Raw genomic sequence first — 21,004 nt, forward strand, 5'->3', positions numbered from 1 at the left:
GGAGAAGGTGGATCCATTGCAGAGAGGCTCCGAATGAATGCGTTAGAAATGTTCAAAGCATGCTGGAACAAATCCACGTGGCTGGATGGAGTCGGTGGAGAGATTGTGAAGGATTTGATTACTTCGGAGCAGAAGTTGAAGAGCACTATGTCTTAAGAGGCTCAGTTATCCATAATAACGTATTGATTTCAAGGTCATATCATAGAGAGGTAGCCAAATCAATGAACAAGACAAGTGATAGAATATGAGGTGAATTCCTGAGGCTCAGTGGATATGCTCAAGCTGTGATCACATAAGTAGGATAAATGCTGAGGATCGAAAATGGGATGCATTCGACCTTAAGATTCAAGTGCTCCACACTAAAAATGAGTGTTTTAGACCCTAATGGAGAAAGCCAAAATAGTGGAAGAGATTAAACCAGTGAATCACGAACAACGAGAGAAAAGTAAGGTCCTAGTTAAAAGAGATTTGGCTTCCACTAGTTCAAACTTTCATCATATAAATCTATTTAGAGAGGGTAGACTACAGACAAGGGGCGCAGTAACTAACTCTAGGGGTAAGGTTTTCCACTGTAAATATTGTGGAAACTACCACTTGGGAGATTGTCGGAAGAAGATGGGTGTTTGTTTGAAATGCAGATTAATGGAGCATTTGATGAAAGATTGTTCTCGCTCGAGTAATCAAGCACAAACTTCGACCCAAAATCAGGGAGTGGGCTAGCTACCTCTAAAGGGCTGTTGGCAAATAGGGCTGCAAATAATGTAGCAATAGGCACGATTAGAACCGAGGCTAGGCAACCAACCTTTGTTTAACATTGTTAGAGGTCGTGAGGAAGGGATGTGTCTGATGTCATCACAAGTATTTTTTCCATTAATTCAATCTCATATATTGCCCTTAATTGAAGTAGGATCCACCCATTCGTATGTTGCATGTAATATGCCTGATAAATTAGGTGTTGTGGTAGAGGAAACCATTATTGATATAACCATAGCTAGCTCCTTAGGATAGTCAGTTATTATAAATAAAGTCTATAGGAGATACCATTAGAGGTTTAAGGGGTAGTGCCTCTAGTAGACCTTATGGAGTTACCATTTCAGGAGTTTGATTTAATTATAGGTATGGATTGGTTATCAGAACACCAGTTCCCTTCTGGGTTGTTGCAACCTATCAAATACCTTAGTCGAAGTGGGAGCGAATAACGGTGGACTTGTTAGTGGGTTACCCTTAACACCCACTAAGAAAGATCTAATTGGGTAATAGTAGACCGGCTAACTAAGTCGACACACTTCTTTCCTATCTGTAAAGATTACTCTTGAAAAAACTGGTTAAGTTCTATATTTCTGAGATAGTGCAGTTGCATAGGGTGCCCATATCAGAAATCTCTGATCAAGATGGAATTGTTAGTTGGATATGATTATTCTATGTGTTATTATTTAATATGCTTTAACGACTGTTTGCTCTGATTTTCTTATGCAGTGACTCACACTAAGCGTCATAGCTAAATCCCCTATTTATTTCCATCCTTATAGATGACCCACCAAGTTAAAACGTGGACGCGACATCCAGAGGGTCTCGGCTCAGTTTTATTTATTGAATTATTTAGGCTTATTATTCAATTTATTCAATTATTCAAAGTTTTAACATATTTTATTTTGAACTATGGCATGGAATTTAGGGTTTAGGTTTTGTTTTTTGTATTGCATGACACGTAAATAGAATTTAAGGATGCCACTATACAGTTAATTATAAACCCCCGATTTTATTAAAAATACATACTATTATCATTTTTCCACTACTAAAAGAGATGAGCTTGCGAAAGCTTAGTGAATACACAAGTACACAACACAAGAAAACACATCAATAATTCACAAACAAAATAACTCACTTATAGACAAATCGTATAAAATAGTTCGCACATAAATAGTTCTACACGTAGGTGGTTTGCATAAAATCGGTTGGCATGTCACTAATTCACATATAATCAACCCCGTTTAGTTTAGTGATATATTATCAGTTCATGAAAATGAAACATAAGTAAATAATATACTCATTGGATAAACGGTTCTCCTAAAACACACCCTAAGACTCACAGGTCACTCAAATCGCCATATAAGTGTAGCACGAACGCTCACACTCTTCGAAAACACACTCTTACGATCCCCGGTGAATGAAGCATTACTTAACATTCCCTTATTTCTCCATCAAGTCATTAGGCCATAAAGCCCTATCACATTACATAGGTGAGCACTCACGATCCTATGGCAAGCCAACTATATCTAATGGTTCCAAAAATTCACAATGCCAACATATCGTATTAATACACATTTACAAATCACGTCATTTTAGGTTCACAATTTTTAATAGAGCTCACATACCACAACACATCATAGAATAGCTTGCAAAATAGAAAATTAGGCATAAAACAACAGCATAGTAGATTTAGGGTTCGCACACCGCATATATATACATTTATATATAATAGATAGACAAAAATTTTTAATGCAAAGGTATGTAAATATATTTTTTATATTAAAACCCACGCATGCATACATATAATACAAAACCCTTTTAATGTAAAGTTATGTACATATATTATATTATTTATAATAACCTTTGCGCATGCATTCATTATATATAACAATTCCCTTTTACATCAATGTATATATACTACATAAATTAAAAGCCACAAACCTACATATAATATATAACAGTACACACAATTATATTATATAAAAAATTTAGAGGCCTATATATATATATCATATATTAACCTAACCTGGATGCATGTGTACATTTTACTCAAGGTTCGCATAGCATGTAAAAACACACGGACATAGATTCATGCTAAGAGTTCGCACAACGCATAGATGAGGTTTGCACAATGCATGGAAGAGGTTCACACATGCACATGTTCAATTCACGATAGAAGATAAGGTTCGCATGTCTTACATGCTTTTAGCAGAGTGCGTCCTCGTTTTCAGATGCAGTATAGAGTGTACTCACCTTGTTCACCACAATGTCGATTATGTGACCTTTTCCTTCCCTTTGTCTCTACTAGTCGATGCTTCTTCAGTATTTCAGCTTGAATGAAAAATGCACATCACATATTGTCTAAAACAATTTAATTCATTCCTATTCAACAACAGCCCACTACTCACGTTATCTCTTGAGATTTTATTATTCTAATACTTACCCCATTTTCTAACCTCTAACCCTCCTAACGTACATATATTTGTAGATCTGGACAGTTACTTAAACGTTAATCTCACCTAAATCTTTCATTTAAGAATCAGTCACTGTTCAACGTCTTCCTCAATAACAAAACCATTTTAAACAACATTTCTTAGCTTCACAGCTTTAATCCACCATTTTCATGAAGCCAAATCATAAAAAAACAAAGATTATTTATATTTTCTAACTAAACCGTTGATACTTTAGTCAAAAGCATTTCATGCATGTTTGATATGAAAATATATTGCTTACCTTCGTTCTTGCTAGCCTTCACGACTTTCTAGTGGTCCGCTCAATAACCGAACCAAAGTTTAAGAAGAAAAGTTGGTGTATTACTTGAGAATTTAAAAAAGAAAGTGGTGTTTGGTTGCTTAGAAATGTAATGCGCAATAAAATTTTGAAGGAAAATTAGCTACCAAATGCAACAGCTTTGAAATGAAGAAAGTGTAGAAAGAAAGAAAATAATAAAAAAGGAAATTAAAACATGAGAAGAAAATGAGCAGTGACAACTTATATAGGCAAATTCATTTATAAACTTGGTTTATTTATCCTATATATCCCTCTAATTCTACTTTTATTTTAATAAATCCCCCACTAACCATTACTCCTAATTTACCTATTTAAGTTCTCTACTTTGCTATTATTCCTATTTAGTCCTAATTACTAACGTGATTTCTATTTACTCTATTTTTAATCTATAATATAATGTCAATACCATCGATCCAGTTTCCATGATGTGACAATCAAACGTTGGGATAAAAATGGTAGCTATGGTTAGAATTAATACATATCTACAAGGCCGAAAAGTATAAAATAAAGTGCTGCAAAGATGGGGAAAGGTATGGATGCAAACACTGCTCCAAATTTCCTACACAAATTATCATATATGTTAAGATTAAATCACTATTTGGATCTAATTTAGTAACTTTTTTACATTGGAGTCTGAACTTTTTTTTTGCCAAAGTTAGGCTTTGAGCTTAGTAAATTGTTCTCACATTGAGACTTGAAGAAGGTTATCGTTTCCACTTTGGGGCTTGAACTTTTTAATGTCCAAGTTAGTTCTTAAACTTGACAATGGTTCCCACATTGGGGCCTAAACTCTAGGGCTTTAAGGACTAACTTGACCCAAAAAAATTCAAACCCTATTGTGAGAACAACTACAAAATTCAAGGTTTAATTTAGATAAAAAAATCCAAGCCTCAAAGTAGAATCAATTGTCAAATTTAAGGTCTAGGGTTCCACAATATGAGAAAATTTGTCAAGTTCAGGTACCAAAAAGTAATCTAACCCTTTATATTACCTAAATTTTAATTCATTTCCAACATATATGAATTTCAAATATATATATAAAAATATTGAGCGTATCAATGTTGGACTTATACCGAATATAGAGAAAAACAACATGAAGCCACCAGTTATCTTATGAACTCGGTGACTTTCAACTCGTGTCAATCCTAGGAGTCTGACGTTTTCCCTGAAGCATAACAATGATTGCGCCAATGAAGGATTGGTCCTTATTGTAAGGCCAACAGACCTTACGTTGGAGTTTCATAATGTTTGAGTTTAATCTAGGAAGGATTTTCTTCGAGTATACGATGGTTTTTGGGTAACTTGTTCTCAATTTTTCCTCGAGAATGGCTAGTTTGATTGATAGTTATGTTAAACTATCGTACCTGCTAGCTAATACCACGGTTAATATGTAAGCCAAAGGAGGAGTCACTAATTCATTGCAATGATGGGTCGTTTAGTATATAGGCTATTGTGTTAAACCATCGTTTTTTGATTCAACCAGTTTGATGGATTCCATAGCCAAACATTTTATGAAACTTTGATAGCTTTTAATATTAACATAATAGTAATTTTAGCTCTCATTGTTTATACATTGTGTCCATTTAATCTTTATTCTAAAAAATTCAACTCCCTAACATTTATATAGTGCAATTTTGTATTTTTAGAGTTTTGCTTTTATTTGTAAGATTCAAGGTTAAATTTAAAACAATAAAAAAAGATAAAATTATTATATTAAATTTTTAGGTTTTTAATTTTAACATATTTTCGATCAAATTTAATTGATAAATTTATTTTTTACCTTTTAAGGTGAAAGAGTAATAAAAAAAGAAAACTAAAAAGAAAATCAAATTATACAAGGTGTAAAAGTTAAAGGTTATTTTTAGAATCAAAACTAAATTGACACAATGTATAAATATTGATTATTAAAATTTTTATTATGCCAATTTTATAAATAAAAAATAAAAAATTTATATAAAAAAAAAACAAAATAATTAAATAATATCTGGTTCAGCAGTATTCTAAAATTAATTATATCGTAAGCCTAAATGCATAAAATGTTGTCACATTGCAATATTTTTGTTGAAGTGTATTTTAAAAATAATTAAGTTTATGAAAAATATTCTTTATAACATAGAATATAAAAAAAAATTTATTTGCGAAATAAATATAATTATAAGAGTTACAACGTCATCAAAAAAATTATACCTCTGCTATTGATTAAGCGGTCGGGGTAGGTTTTGCTGGGATAGGGGCAGAACATGCAGCTGGATTTTGTTTGCCACTAACTTTAGGCTTCACATTCGAACATTGTGATACTGCAGGTCCAGTCGGTCCACTATGCGTAATTTCAATGTCTGCAAGTTCTACATTTTCACAAGGCAAAGTAGCACTACAAATAATCTTGACAGCTTCTGGACGCGCAGAAGTGCCGTGAATGTTTTTGAAACTAATGTTGCTTAGTTTAACTTTCGATTCTTCCTGCATCAACAAAATAATGATTCAATGACCGGTTAACTCTTTTTGCTCTCTTACGATTTTGATAAATATGTACATACATTTATTTTGCATTTGTTCCATGGGCAATATTTCTGATCAATTATAATAGGAGAACTGACATTGGTCACGGTAATATCCTCAAAGTGAATGTTCGAACAAGTGCCAGGTTCAGCACCTGGCCAAGTTTTGATTCTAACACCATTGGAAGTATTAGTCATGGTGCAATTTTTTACTGTAACTCCATCAACTGGTTCTTCATTTTTAAATAATCCGAGACTACCAATACTGATACCATGTCCTGGTCCACAAGTTACTCCATTGATAACCAAATTTTTGGAACCATCCCCAATTGAAACACAATCATCACCAGTTTTTATCTCCGAGTTAAGAACATTGACCCCATCCGATCTCCCAATGTGAATCCCATCTGTGTTTGGGCTTTCGTAGGTGCAGATACGGTGAAATGTTCGAAAGTAATGTTTTTGCATCCTAGAACATTAGCCTGGAACTGCTTGCTGTCTTTGGTAGTTATATCTTGTATCATTGCGTTGGTTAAAAAATCAAACCTTAGGTTCTGTTTAATTCCAGAATGAAACAAAAAATAATTATTAATTAATTCTATTTATAAAAAAAAGTCATAACTTCTCAATAAGAAAGTAACTTACAATAGGAAGTGAACCACAATAATCATGACCTTTGCAACCTTCCCTTTTATAAGCAGTGGTTCCCTGGCCGTCGAAAACTCCTCCGCCAGACAATTTGAAATTTTCAATTCTATTGAAAGCAATCCATTTAGGCTCCTTGAAAGCACCAGGGTCTGCCGGAGCCTTCACAGTGCCTTGAACTTGAAGCTCAATAGGAGCCTTGCAAGGACCATCTAAGGTAGCTGTACTTAAAAAATATATCCCTTTAGGAATCACAATTTTTGACGGAGATGTCGAGGCACATGCTTCTTTCCAAGCATCCAATAATGGCTAAAACCAAATAAAAGAATAAAAAAGATACATATAAAGATAAGATATTGGAAAATAGTTATGCATACTTTTATCTGCTAACTATAACGTTATATGATATTTTGCTTACCTTACTCAAATCTGTTTTCTCGTCTGCCTTTGCACCAAACTTTGCAACAACATCAATAACACCACCTCCTCCTCCTTGACCTTCAACGGATGATATGGACAGAAGTACTAGTATTAACATGGATGAAACAAAATTAAATTGAATAGCCATACTTTATTTTTTTCACTACAAAGAGAGAATGATTTCTGTCTTTTGTTTTGTTTCAAACCATCTTATATAGATAAAGTAAGGCCAAATTACAACCAACTAAACATTTTCTATTTTAATTAGCGTGGGTAAATAATATGACCAAGTTTTGCTTACTATAATTAGCACTTCTTTTTCTTTTTGGAAGGTTTAACTCGTTAATTTGCCAACAAACTTGATATAGTAAAAATAATTAACTAACACGTGACTTAATATAACTATTTAAGGTTTCTATATATAAATGAAAATGATGAATAAAATTGTCGACTTAGCTCGATTGGCATCGACCTTGTTGCACATGCAGGAGGCCGTGGGTTCGAGCGTGTTGAAGGGCATTAATGATATCCTATATTAAGGGTTGGGGAAGAGTTATGAGTAGTTCTAGGCAATGTATAAAAAAATGATGAGTAAAATTATCCATTACTAATTTCTTTTCTATATTGTATTAATAATTTATTATATGGTTAGATATAGATAATTAAATATGTATGTTTAATAGTATTGAAAATTATAGTATTCTATTAATTTGAAATATTTTAAAAAATAAAAATTTATTAATAATATAATAATATTAAGCTTGACTTAAGTTATTTTTTATATAAAAATAAAATCTCCCATAAAGGTTAAGTCATTCTAGAGTGAAAGAAAAAGGGCTTATTTTTTGTTGACTTGTAAGTTATTTTCCATTGACTAAACTGTTTTCCATGAGACAAACACAAGAAAATGTAGAAAATATTTTCGAAACCATTTTCAATGAAACAAACAGAACCTGCCTTGATTGAGTTGGTATCACAAGCCAAGGGGAACCAACTTTGGTCGGTAGATTTCTTGAATTCAAAGTCTCATTGCAATTTCATATAATTATTCCATGTATCAGCAATGGTATACAAGTTTAGTTATAATGCTACTAAGTATCGTTAATAAACGTAATATGCAAGTATACTTTTATTTTATTTCAATTTATTGGTAAGTTTTTTTTAAAATAATATCCATTCAACGAAAAAAAATTACAAGTGAGGATCAAATCTCGGGTAAAGTACTAAATAAGATGTAAATACAAAATGAATTACAATAGAAAATCATACTTTGTTTGAATCAAGTTGAAAACTCTATCATATGTTGGTGTTTAGCCATTAGGGCTGTGAAGGTTGGACCTTGATGTGTATAGTTTTGTCATGCCTTCACTGCTGTTACAATGGGCACACCTCAAGCAGCCAATAAATGCGAAAAGCTCGAGCAAAAATAGGCAAACTAAAGCTTCTCGAGAGCTCTCAAAAATGGGAAATCAAAGCCTTGGCAGAGGAGCCAAACAATGCAATATTATGTTGGAAAAGAGAAGGCTCATTCGCATCTCATTGGCGTCCACAGGAAGATACTGTGCCAGATAAACAAAATTCAATGAGATGGAAGATAAAGGGGGAAGGAGGGTTGCTTTTCAGCCATATAATCGTCAACAACCACTCTGCCAGCCGAAAGATTAAGGCCTTACTTTAGTAGCAATGTTGACAACTTTAAAAGCTCATATTTAAATTACTCTTGCCACTAATACAAAAATATTTATAAAAAAATAATAATTTAAATAATAAAATTAATAAATAATTCATAAATTGTTTTAAAGAATTACACGAATTGTCGTCTCCTACTACCCATATTTATCAAAGGAAAAACGGGCAAAACATATGCAATTACCATGCCTAATTTTGGGAAATTTAGGTTGGTGGAAAAAACCTATTCCGACTAAAAGGCATAGTATAAAATTCTTCAATCCTATTATCTCCTCTAACCGATAAAAACTTAAGCCTCATGGCATCCCTCTAGCTTTCTTCGATTTCTTCACTTTTATCATGTTGTCTAAGATCACCTCCACCATCAATCCCACCATTATCGGCAGTGAGAACACGGTGTTCACGAATACATTAAACTGAAAAACATTCACTTTGTTTTACCCTCTTTATCATTGAAGATTATGGGATTGGAGTTTTTTTTAAAGAAATAAAAATAAAAACACTTACTCAGGCTACATCGGTGTGAGCGAGGCCATGATGGGATGGGTTCCAATATTAGTTGAAGAATTAAGGGATGGAAATCACTAAGAAGAGTGATAATCCTGTTATGATAAGGTTTCTCGTGTAATTCATGTTTCTGAATTGCAGACATGATAATCTAACAGAACCTGCAATAAACAAAGCAACAATATTTTCATTAAGGTTACTAAGATTAGATAAACCAATATTTAGGCCTAAATGAAATAAATTTTTTTCATCTTGGTCCATATTTGTCTTTGACAAAATTGGGAAATTTTTTCATGAACTTGGATTCGGATGATGTAACACTTTTAATTTACGAAGCAATCACCTAAAATTTTTAAATCTATAAAATGTAAGAAATATATTAAAATATTAATTAATTAAATCAGGTGATGGCATAGTAGAATTTAGTAATATCATTTACGTGTACTTTAATGGAATCTAAATTTAAGGATTAAATTGAGAAAAGTTATCAAGTTCTTAAACTAATATGACTTTTTATGCTAAAAAAAGTTATATCGAGCTCGAATTTGAATTAGTCGAGTAAAGATCTATATGACACCCCAAACTCAGCCGAGAGGGTCCGACCTGGATTTCGAGCGACACATTTGCCACCGAGGTGATTCTCTGAAAAACTACCACAAATCACACCAACCATCCATACTCACCATACAGATACAAAATATTTCATACAAGCATTTACTCCTAAGAGCATGCTTTTCTAAATTAAACTATAAGCCATATAATAAGCGGAATAAGGCGTACCTGGATTTCGACAAGTTGTACTAGCTGCAAAATTTCTCGTTAGTTCATATGGGCAGTATCATATAATACAAACAGCAAATTCAGCCAAACAAGCAAACATGGAGATTAAAAAATCCCAAAATTTAAAATAGACCAAAAAATTCCAATTACAACCCTCTAAAAAATTATTTTTAAATTGTCTAAAATTATCTAAGCCCCATTCCAATTCTCTAGGCTGGAAATGTCCCATATTCCCTTCTTGGGATTTTATAAGCTCAGCGCACATACTGTAAAAACAAAGCTTGTGTGATAGATCATTGAACTGCTGCCCTGCTCGTTATCCCATGCACTACTTATCGTGAAGGGAGAAGAAATCAAAGAGATGAGCTCAGGAAAGCTCAGTGAATACACATGTACACAACACAAGAAGACAGACATCAATAATTTATGTACTAAACAATACTAAAATTTTGAGTAATAAATATATTGATAATAAACTAAGTTTTCTTCTAAAGCTAAACAAATGTTCAAAAATATTTGTTTTCAAAACTTCGACTGCTTACTAGGCCATTTTGGTGGCTAATGTAATCTTTCCAATTCAAGTCTAACGTCTAGGCGAGGTTGGGGACGTTACATTTCGTGGCATTAGTGCCTAGTTTTTCTAAATTTGCATTGTGAAATTTTGATATATGTTTGCATGAGTGCATCGAAAAGGGGTATTTTGGGAAAAACCACGCCACAAGATTTTTGAAAATTTTATTTTTCTATGGGAAATTAAATCCAAGATTACTGTAAAAAATTTAGATAAATTGTAAACTTTAGGTTGTGAACATTTAGGAGGATAAATAATGCTTCAACTTTTCTTTGAAGACTATAGATATACTTTAGATTTAAAGCTTTCGAAAATCACTATGAACACCCAAGGCTGACGTGGTAGGGGTTGGCCACGTAGGGCTGTACCTATAGAGTTACCCATTGTCCAGGGAGAAAACCCAATACCAGAGGAGGATTATGTTGAGAATGAAAATGGTGACGACACGATAACCCAGGTGATGTTGAGGATTTTACAAAGGGTTGCTGGAGCCCAAACTGGATCGGGGAGAAGGGGATCCGTTGCAGAGAGGCTCCGAATGAATGCGTTAGAAATGTTCAAAGGCATTGCTGGAACAAATCCAACGGTGGCTGGATGGAGACGGTGGAGAGAATTGTGAAGGATTTAGATTTTACTTCGGAGCAGAAGTTGAAGAGCACTATGTTCTCCCTAAGAGAAGAGGCATATCATTAGTGGTAGTTTGCCATAAGAGGTATGCAAATAGACCGCATAAATTGAAAATACTTTCAAGAGGCCTTCCAGAAAAAGTATTTGGGCACTAGGTATACAGAGGCTCGTAGGCTCAAATTTATCAATCTAGAACAAGGAGACAAGTCTGTGATAGAATATGAGGTTGAATTCCTTAGGCTCAGTGGATATGCTCAAGCTGTGATCACCATGAAGTAGGATAAATGCTTGAGGATCAAAAATGGGATGCGTTTCGACCTTAAGATTCAAGTTGCGCCACACTAAAAATGAGTGTTTTAGACCCTAATGGAGAAAGCCAAAATAGTGGAAGAGATTAAACCAGTGAATCACGAACAACGAGAGAAAAGTAAGGTCCTAATTAAAAGAGATTTGGCTTCCACTAGTTCAAACTTTCATCCTATAAATCTATTTAGAGAGGGGAGACTACAGACAAGGGGCGCAGTAACTAACTCTAGGGGTAAGGTTTTCCACTGTAAATATTGTGGAAATTACCACTTGGGAGATTGTCGGAAGAAGATGGGTGTTTGTTTGAAATGCAGATTAATGGAGCATTTGATGAAAGATTGTTCTCGCTCGAGTAATCAATCACAAACTTCGACCCAAAATCAGGGAGTGGGCTAGCTACTTCTAAAGGGCTGTTGGCAAAATAGGGCTGCAAATGCAGCAATAGGCACGATTAGAACCGAGGCTAGGCAACCAACCTTTGTTTAACATTGTTAGAGGTCGTGAGGAAAGGGATGTGTCTGATGTCATCACAAGTATTTTTTCCATTAATTCAATCTCATATATTGCCCTTAATTGAAGTAGGATCCACCCATTCGTATGTTGCATGTAATATGCCTGATAAATTAGGTGTTGTGGTAGAGGAAACCATTATTGATATAACCATTGCAAGCTCCTTAGGATAGTCAGTTATTATAAATAAAGTCTATAGGAGATATCCATTAGAGGTTTAAGGGTAGTGCCTATAGTAGACCTTATGGAGTTACCATTTAGGAGTTTGATTTAATTATAGGTATGGATTGGTTATCAGAACACCAGTTCCCTTCTGGGTTGTTGCAACCTATCAAAATACCTTAGTCGAAGTGGGAGCGAATAACGGTGGACTTTGTTAGTGGGTTACCCTTAACACCCACTAAGAAAGATCTAATTTGGGTAATAGTAGACCGGCTGACTAAGTCGACACACTTCTTTCCTGTCTGTAAAGATTACTCTTTGAAAAAACTGGTTAAGTTCTATATTTCTGAGATAGTGCAGTTGCATAGGGTGCCCATATCAGAAATCTCTGATCAAGATGGAATTGTTAGTTGGATATGATTATTCTATGTGTTATTATTTAATATGCTTTAACGACTGTTTGCTCTGATTTTCTTATGCAGTGACTCACACTAAGCGTCATAGCTAAATCCCCAATTTATTTCTATCCTTATAGATGACCCACCAAGTTAAAACGTGGACGCGACATCCAGAGGGTCTCGGCTCAGTTTTATTTATTGAATTATTTACGCTTATTATTCAATTTATTCAATTATTCAAAGTTTTAATATATTTTATTTTGAACTATGGCATGGAATTTAGGGTTTAGGTTTTGTTTTTTGTATTGCATGACACGTAAATAGACTTTAAGGATGCCACTATACAGTTAATTATAAACCCCCGATTTTATTAAAAATACATACTATTATCATTTTTCCACTACTAAAAGAGATGAGCTTGCGAAAGCTTAGTGAATACACAAGTACACAACACAAGAAAACACATCAATAATTCACAAACAAAATAACTCACTTATAGACAAATCGTATAAAACAGTTCGCACATAAATAGTTCTACACGTAGGTGGTTTGCATAAAATCGGTTGGCATGTCACTAATTCACTCATTGGATAAACGGTTCTCCTAAAACACACCCTAAGACTCATAGAGTCACTCAAATTGCCATATAAGTGTAGCACGAACGCTCACACTCTTCGAAAAACACACTCTTACGATCCCCGATTAATGAAGCATTACTTAACATTCCCTTATTTCTCCATCAAGTCATTAGGCCATAATGCCCTATCACATTACATAGGTGAGCACTCACGATCCTATGGCAAACCAACTATATCTAATGGTTCCAAAAATTCACAATGCCAACATATCGTATTTTTAGGTTCACAATTTTTAATAGAGCTCACAGTACCACAACACATCATAGAATAGCTTGTAAAATAGAAAATTAGGCATAAAACAACAGCATAGTAGATTTAGGGTTCGCACACCGCATATATAACAAGGTGAGTACACAAATTATATTATATAAAAAAATTTAGAGGCCTATATATATATATCATATATTTAACCTAACCCTGGATGCATGTGTACATTTTACTCAAGGTTCGCATAGTATGTAAAAACACACGGACATAGATTCATGCTAAGAGTTCGCACAACGCATAGATGAGGTTTGCACAATGCATGGAAGAGGTTCACACATGCACATGTTCAATTCACGATAGAAGATAAGGTTCGCATGTCTTACATGCTTTTAGCAGAGTGCGTCCTCGTTTTCAGATGCAGTATAGAGTGTACTCACCTTGTTCACCACAATGTCGATTATGTGACCTTTTCCTTCCCTTTGTCTCTACTAGTCGATGCTTCTTCAGTATTTTCAGGTTCGAATGAAAAATGCACATCACATATTGTCTAAAACAATTTAATTCATTCCCTATTCAACAACAGCCCACTACTCACGTTATCTCTTGCAGATTTTTATTATTCTAATACTTACCCCATTTTCTAACCTCTAACCCTCCTAACGTACATATATTTGTAGATCTGGACAGTTACTTAAACGTTAATCTCACCTAAATCTTTCATTTAAGAATCAGTCACTGTTCAACGTCTTCCTCAATAACAAAACCATTTTAAACAACATTTCTTAGCTTCACCAGCTTTAATCCACCATTTTCATGAAGCCAAATCATAAAAAACAAAGATTATTTATATTTTCTAACTAAACCGTTGATACTTTAGTCAAAAGCATTTCATGCATGTTTGATATGAAAATATATTGCTTACCTTCGTTCTTGCTAGCCTTCACGACTTTCTAGTGGTCCGCTCAATAACCGAACCAAAGTTTAAGAAGAAAAGTTGGTGTATTACTTGAGAATTTAAAAAAGAAAGTGGTGTTTGGTTGCTTAGAAATGTAATGCGCAATAAAATTTTGAAGGAAAATTAGCTACCAAATGCAACAGCTTTGAAATGAAGAAAGTGTAGAAAGAAAGAAAATAATAAAAAAGGAAATTAAAACATGAGAAGAAAGTGAGCAGTGACAACTTATATAGGCAAATTCATTTATAAACTTGGTTTATTTATCCTATATATCCCTCCTAATTCTACTTTTATTTTAACAAATCCCCCACTAACCATTACTCCTAATTTACCTATTTAAGTTCTCTACTTTGCTATTATTCCTATTTAGTCCTAATTACTAACGTGATTTCTATTTACTCTATTTTTAATCTATAATATAATGTCAATACCATCGATCCAGTTTCCATGATGTGACAATCAAACGTTGGGATAAAAATGGGTAGCTATGGTTAGAATTAATACATATCTACAAGGCCGAAAAGTATAAAATAAAGTGCTGCAAAGATGGGGAAAGGTATGGATGCAAACACTGCTCCAAATTTTCCTACACAAATTATCATATATGTTAAGATTAAATCACTATTTGGATCTAATTTAGTAACTTTTTACATTGGAGTCTGAACTTTTTTTTTGCCAAAGTTAGGCTTTGAGCTTAGTAAATTGTTCTCACATTGAGACTTGAAGAAGGTTATCGTTTCCACTTTGGGGCTTGAACTTTTTAATGTCCAAGTTAGTTCTTAAACTTGACAATGGTTCCCACATTGGGGCCTAAACTCTAGGGCTTTAAGGACTAACTTGAACCAAAAAAATTTCAAACCCTATTGTGAGAACAATTACAAAATTCAAGGTTTAATTTAGATAAAAAAATTCAAGCCTCAAAGTAGAATCAATTGTCAAATTTAAGGTCTAGGGTTCCACAATATGAGAAAATTTGTCATGTTCAGGTACCAAAAAGTAATCTAACCCTTTATATTACCTAAATTTTAATTCATTTACAACATATATGAATTTCAAATATATATATAAAAATATTGAGCGTATCAATGTTGGACTTATACCAAATATAGAGAAAAACAACAAGAAGCCACCAGTTATCTTATGAACTCGGTGACTTTCAACTCGTGTCAATCCTAGGAGTCTGACGTTTTCCCTGAAGCATAACAATGATTGCGCCAATGAAGGATTGGTCCTTATTGTAAGGCCAACAAGACCTTACGTTGGAGTTTCATAATGTTTGAGTTTAATCTAGGAAGGATTTTCTTCGAGTATACGATGGTTTTTGGGTAACTTGTTCTCAATTTTTCCTCGAGAATGGCTTGTTTGATTGATAGTTATGTTAAACTATCATACCTGCTAGCTAATACCACGGTTAATATGTAAGCCAAAGGAGGAGTCACTAATTCATTGCAATGATGGGTCGTTTAGTATATAGGCTATTGTGTTAAACCATCGTTTTTTGATTCAACCAGTTTGATGGATTCCGTAGCCAAACATTTTATGAAACTTTGATAGCTTTTAATATTAACATAATAGTAATTTTAGCTCTCATTGTTTATACATTGTGTCCATTTAATCTTTATTCTAAAAATTCAACTCCCTAACATTTATATAGTGCAATTTTGTATTTTTAGAGTTTTGCTTTTATTTGTAAGATTCAAGGTTAAATTTAAAACAATAAAAAAAAGATAAAATTATTATATTAAATTTTTAGGTTTTTAATTTTAACATATTTTCGATCAAATTTAATTGATAAATTTATTTTTTTACCTTTTAAGGTGAAAGAGTAATAAAAAAAGAAAACTAAAAAGAAAATCAAATTATACAAGGTGTAAAAGTTAAAGGTTATTTTTAGAATCAAAACTAAATTGATACAATGTATAAATATTGATTATTAAAATTTTTATTATGCCAATTTTACAAATAAAAAATAAAAAATTTATATAAAGAAAAAAAACAAAATAATTAAATAATATCTGGTTCAGCAGTATTCTAAAATTAATTATATCGTAAGCCTAAATGCATAAAATGTTGTCACATTGCAATATTTTTTGTTGAAGTGTATTTTTAAAAATAATTAAGTTTATGAAAAATATTCTTTATAACATAGAATATAAAAAAAACAAAATTTATTTGCGAAATAAATATAATTATAAGAGTTACAACGTCATAAAAAAAATTATACCTCTGCTATTGATTAAGCGGTCGGGGTAGGTTTTGCTGGGATAGGGGCAGAACATGCAGCTGGATTTTGTTTGCCACTAACTTTAGGCTTCACATTCGAACATTGTGATACTGCAGGTCCAGTCGGTCCACTATGTGTAATTTCAATGTCTGCAAGTTCTACATTTTCACAAGGCAAAGTAGCACTACAAATAATCTTGACAGCTTCTGGACGCGCAGAAGTGCCGTGAATGTTTTTGAAACTAATGTTGCTTAGTTTAACTTTCGATTCTTCCTGCATTAACAAAATAATGATTCAATGACCGGTTAACTCTTTTTGCTCTCTTACGATTTTGATAAATATGTACATACATTTATTTTGCATTTGTTCCATGGGCAATATTTCTGATCAATTATAATAGGAGAACTGACATTGGTCACGGTAATATCCTCAAAGTGAATGTTCGAACAAGTGCCAGGTTCAGCACCTGGCTAAGTTCTGATTCTAACACCATTGGAAGTATTAGTCATGGTGCAATTTTTTACTGTAACTCCATCAACTGGTTCTTCATTTTTAAACAATCCGAGACTACCAATACTGATACCATGTCCTGGTCCACAAGTTACTCCATTGATAACCAAATTTTTGGAACCATCCCCAATTGAAACACAATCATCACCAGTTTTTATCTCCGAGTTATGAACATTGACCCCATCCGATCTCCCAATGTGAATCCCATCTGTGTTTGGGCTTTCGTCAGGTGCAGATACGGTGAAATGTTCGAAAGTAATGTTTTTGCATCCTAGAACATTAGCCTGGAACTGCTTGCTGTCTTTGGTAGTTATATCTTGTATCATTGCGTTGGTTAAAAAATCAAACCTTAGGTTCTGTTTAATTCCAGAATGAAACAAAAAATAATTATTACTTAATTCTATTTATAAAAAAAAAGTCATAACTTCTCAATAAGAAAGTAACTTACAATAGGAAGTGAACCACAATAATCATGACCTTTGCAACCTTCCCTTTTATAAGTAGTGGTTCCCTGGCCGTCGAAAACTCCTCCGCCAGACAATTTGAAATTTTCAATTCTATTGAAAGCAATCCATTTAGGCTCCTTGAAAGCACCAGGGTCTGCCGGAGCCTTCACAGTGCCTTGAACTTGAAGCTCAATAGGAGCCTTGCAAGGACCATCTAAGGTAGCTGTACTGAAGAAATATATCCCTTTAGGAATCACAATTTTTGACGGAGATGCCGAGGCACATGCTTCTTTACAAGCATCCAATAATGGCTAAAACCAAATAAAAGAATAAAAAAGATACATATAAAGATAAGATATTTGGAAAATAGTTATGCATACTTTTATCTGCTAACTATAACGTTATATGATATTTTGCTTACCTTACTCAAAATCTGTTTTCTCGTCTGCCTTTGCACCAAACTTTGCAACAACATCAATAACACCACCACCTCCTCCTCCTTGACCTTCAACGGATGATATGGACAGAAGTACTAGTATTAACAGGATGAAACAAAATTAAATTGAATAGCCATACTTTATTTTTTTTCACTACAAAGAGAGAATGATTTCTGTCTTTTGTTTTGTTTCAAACCATCTTATATAGATAAAGTAAGGCCAAATTACAACCAACTAAACATTTTCTATTTTAATTAGCGTGGGTAAATAATATGACCAAGTTTTGCTTACTATAATTAGCACTTCTTTTTCTTTTTGGAAGCGTTTAACTAGTTAATTTGCCAACAAACTTGATATAGTAAAAATAATTAACTAACACGTGACTTAATATAACTATTTAACGTTTCTATATATAAATGAAACTTGTATAGAGTGTACTCACCTTGTTCACCACAATGTCGATTATGTGACCTTTTCCTTCCCTTTGTCTCTACTAGTCGATGCTTCTTTAGTACTTTCAGCTTCGAATGAAAAAATGCACATCACATATTGTCTAAAACAATTTAATTCATTCTCTATTTAACAACAGCCCACTACTCACGTTATCTCTTGCAGATTTTTATTATTCTAATACTTACCCCATTTTCTAACCTCTAACCCTCCTAACGTACATATATTTGTAGATCTGGACAGTTACTTAAACGTTAATCTCACCTAAATCTTTCATTTAAGAATCAGTCACTGTTCAACGTCTTCCTCAATAACAAAACCATTTTAACAACATTTCTTAGCTTCACCAGCTTTAATCCACCATTTTCATGAAGCCAAATCATAAAAAACAAAGATTATTTATATTTTCTAACTAAACCGTTGATACTTTAGTCAAAAGCATTTCATGCATGTTTGATATGAAAATATATTTCTTACCTTCGTTCTTGCTAGCCTTCACGACTTTCTAGTGGTCCACTCAATAACCGAACCAAAGTTTAAGAAGAAAAGTTGGTGTATTACTTGAGAATTTAAAAAAGAAAATGGTGTTTGGTTGCTTAGAAATGTAATGCGCAATAAAATTTTGAAGGAAAATTAGCTACCAAATGCAACAGCTTTGAAATGAAGAAAGTGTAGAAAGAAAGAAAATAATAAAAAAGGAAATTAAAACATGAGAAGAAAATGAGCAGTGACAACTTATATAGGCAAATTCATTTATAAATTGGTTTATTTATCCTATATATCCCTCCTAATTCTACTTTTATTTTAATAAATACCCCACTAACCATTACTCCTAATTTACCTATTTAAGTTCTCTACTTTGCTATTATTCCTATTTAGTCCTAATTACTAACGTGATTTCTATTTACTCTATTTTTAATCTATAATATAATGTCAATACCATCGATCCAGTTTCCATGATGTGACAATCAAACGTTGGGATAAAAATGGGTAGCTATGGTTAGAATTAATACATATCTACAAGGCCGAAAAGTATAAAATAAAGTGCTGCAAAGATGGGGAAAGGTATGGATGCAAACACTGCTCCAAATTTTCCTACAAAAATTATCATATATGTTAAGATTAAATCACTATTTGGATCTAATTTAGTAACTTTTTTACATTGGATTCTGAACTTTTTTTTTTGCCAAAGTTAGGCTTTGAGCTTAGTAAATTGTTCTCACATTGAGACTTGAAGAAGGTTATCGTTTCCACTTTGGGGCTTGAAATTTTTAATGTCCAAGTTAGTTCTTAAACTTGACAATGGTTCCCACATTGGGGCCTAAACTCTAGGGCTTTAAGGACTAACTTGAACCAAAAAATTTCAAACCCTATTGTGAGAACAACTACAAAATTCAAGGTTTAATTTAGATAAAAAAATCCAAGCCTCAAAGTAGAATCAATTGTCAAATTTAAGGTCTAGGGTTCCACAATATGAGAAAATTTGTCAAGTTCAGGTACCAAAAAGTAATCTAACCCTTTATATTAACTAAATTTTAATTCATTTCCAACATATATGAATTTCAAATATATATATAAAATATTGAGCGTATCAATGTTGGACTTATACCGAATATAGAGAAAACAACATGAAGCCACCAGTTATCTTATGAACTCGGTGACTTTCAACTCGTGTCAATCCTAGGAGTCTGACGTTTTCCCTGAAGCATAACAATGATTGCGCCAATGAAGGATTGGTCCTTATTGTAAGGCCAACAAGACCTTACGTTGGAGTTTCATAATGTTGAGTTTAATCTAGGAAGGATTTTCTTCGAGTATACGATGGTTTTTGGGTAACTTGTTCTCATTTTTCCTCGAGAATGGCTTGTTTGATTGATAGTTATGTTAAACTATCGTACCTGCTAGCTAATACCATGGTTATATGTAAGCCAAAGGAGGAGTCACTAATTCATTGCAATGATGGGTCGTTTAGTATATAGGCTATTGTGTTAAACCATCGTTTTTTGATTCAACCAGTTTGATGGATTCCGTAGCCAAACATTTTATGAAACTTTGATAGCTTTTAATATTAACATAATAGTAATTTTAGCTCTCATTGTTTATACATTGTGTCCATTTAATCTTTATTCTAAAAATTCAACTCCCTAACATTTATATAGTGCAATTTTGTATTTTAGAGTTTTGCTTTTATTTGTAAGATTCAAGGTTAAATTTAAAACAATAAAAAAAGATAAAATTATTATATTAAATTTTTAGGTTTTTAATTTTAACATATTTTCGATCAAATTTAATTGATAAATTTATTTTTTTACCTTTTAAGGTGAAAGAGTAATAAAAAAGAAAACTAAAAAGAAAATCAAATTATACAAGGTGTAAAAGTTAAAGGTTATTTTTAGAATCAAAACTAAATTGATACAATGTATAAATATTGATTATTAAATTTTTATTATGCCAATTTTACAATAAAAATAAAAATTTATATAG

The 21,004-nt window shown here is 32.9% G+C and overlaps 1 protein-coding gene and 2 pseudogenes across 1 annotated transcript in view; 1 reads left to right on the forward strand and 2 right to left on the reverse strand.

Annotated features, from left to right (window-relative positions):
* LOC121213649 (polygalacturonase-like) overlaps window positions 1-21,004 on the forward strand; it is a 61,772-nt gene that overhangs the window by 29,363 nt on the left and 11,405 nt on the right. The window lies entirely within an intron of this gene.
* On the reverse strand, window positions 5,624-7,286 carry LOC121213659 (polygalacturonase-like; annotated as a pseudogene).
* LOC121213661 (polygalacturonase-like) lies at window positions 16,513-18,243 on the reverse strand (annotated as a pseudogene).

The sequence above is a fragment of the Gossypium hirsutum genome, chromosome A02 (genome assembly GCF_007990345.1).
Source record: "Gossypium hirsutum isolate 1008001.06 chromosome A02, Gossypium_hirsutum_v2.1, whole genome shotgun sequence".
Classification (NCBI taxonomy): Eukaryota; Viridiplantae; Streptophyta; class Magnoliopsida; order Malvales; family Malvaceae; genus Gossypium; species Gossypium hirsutum.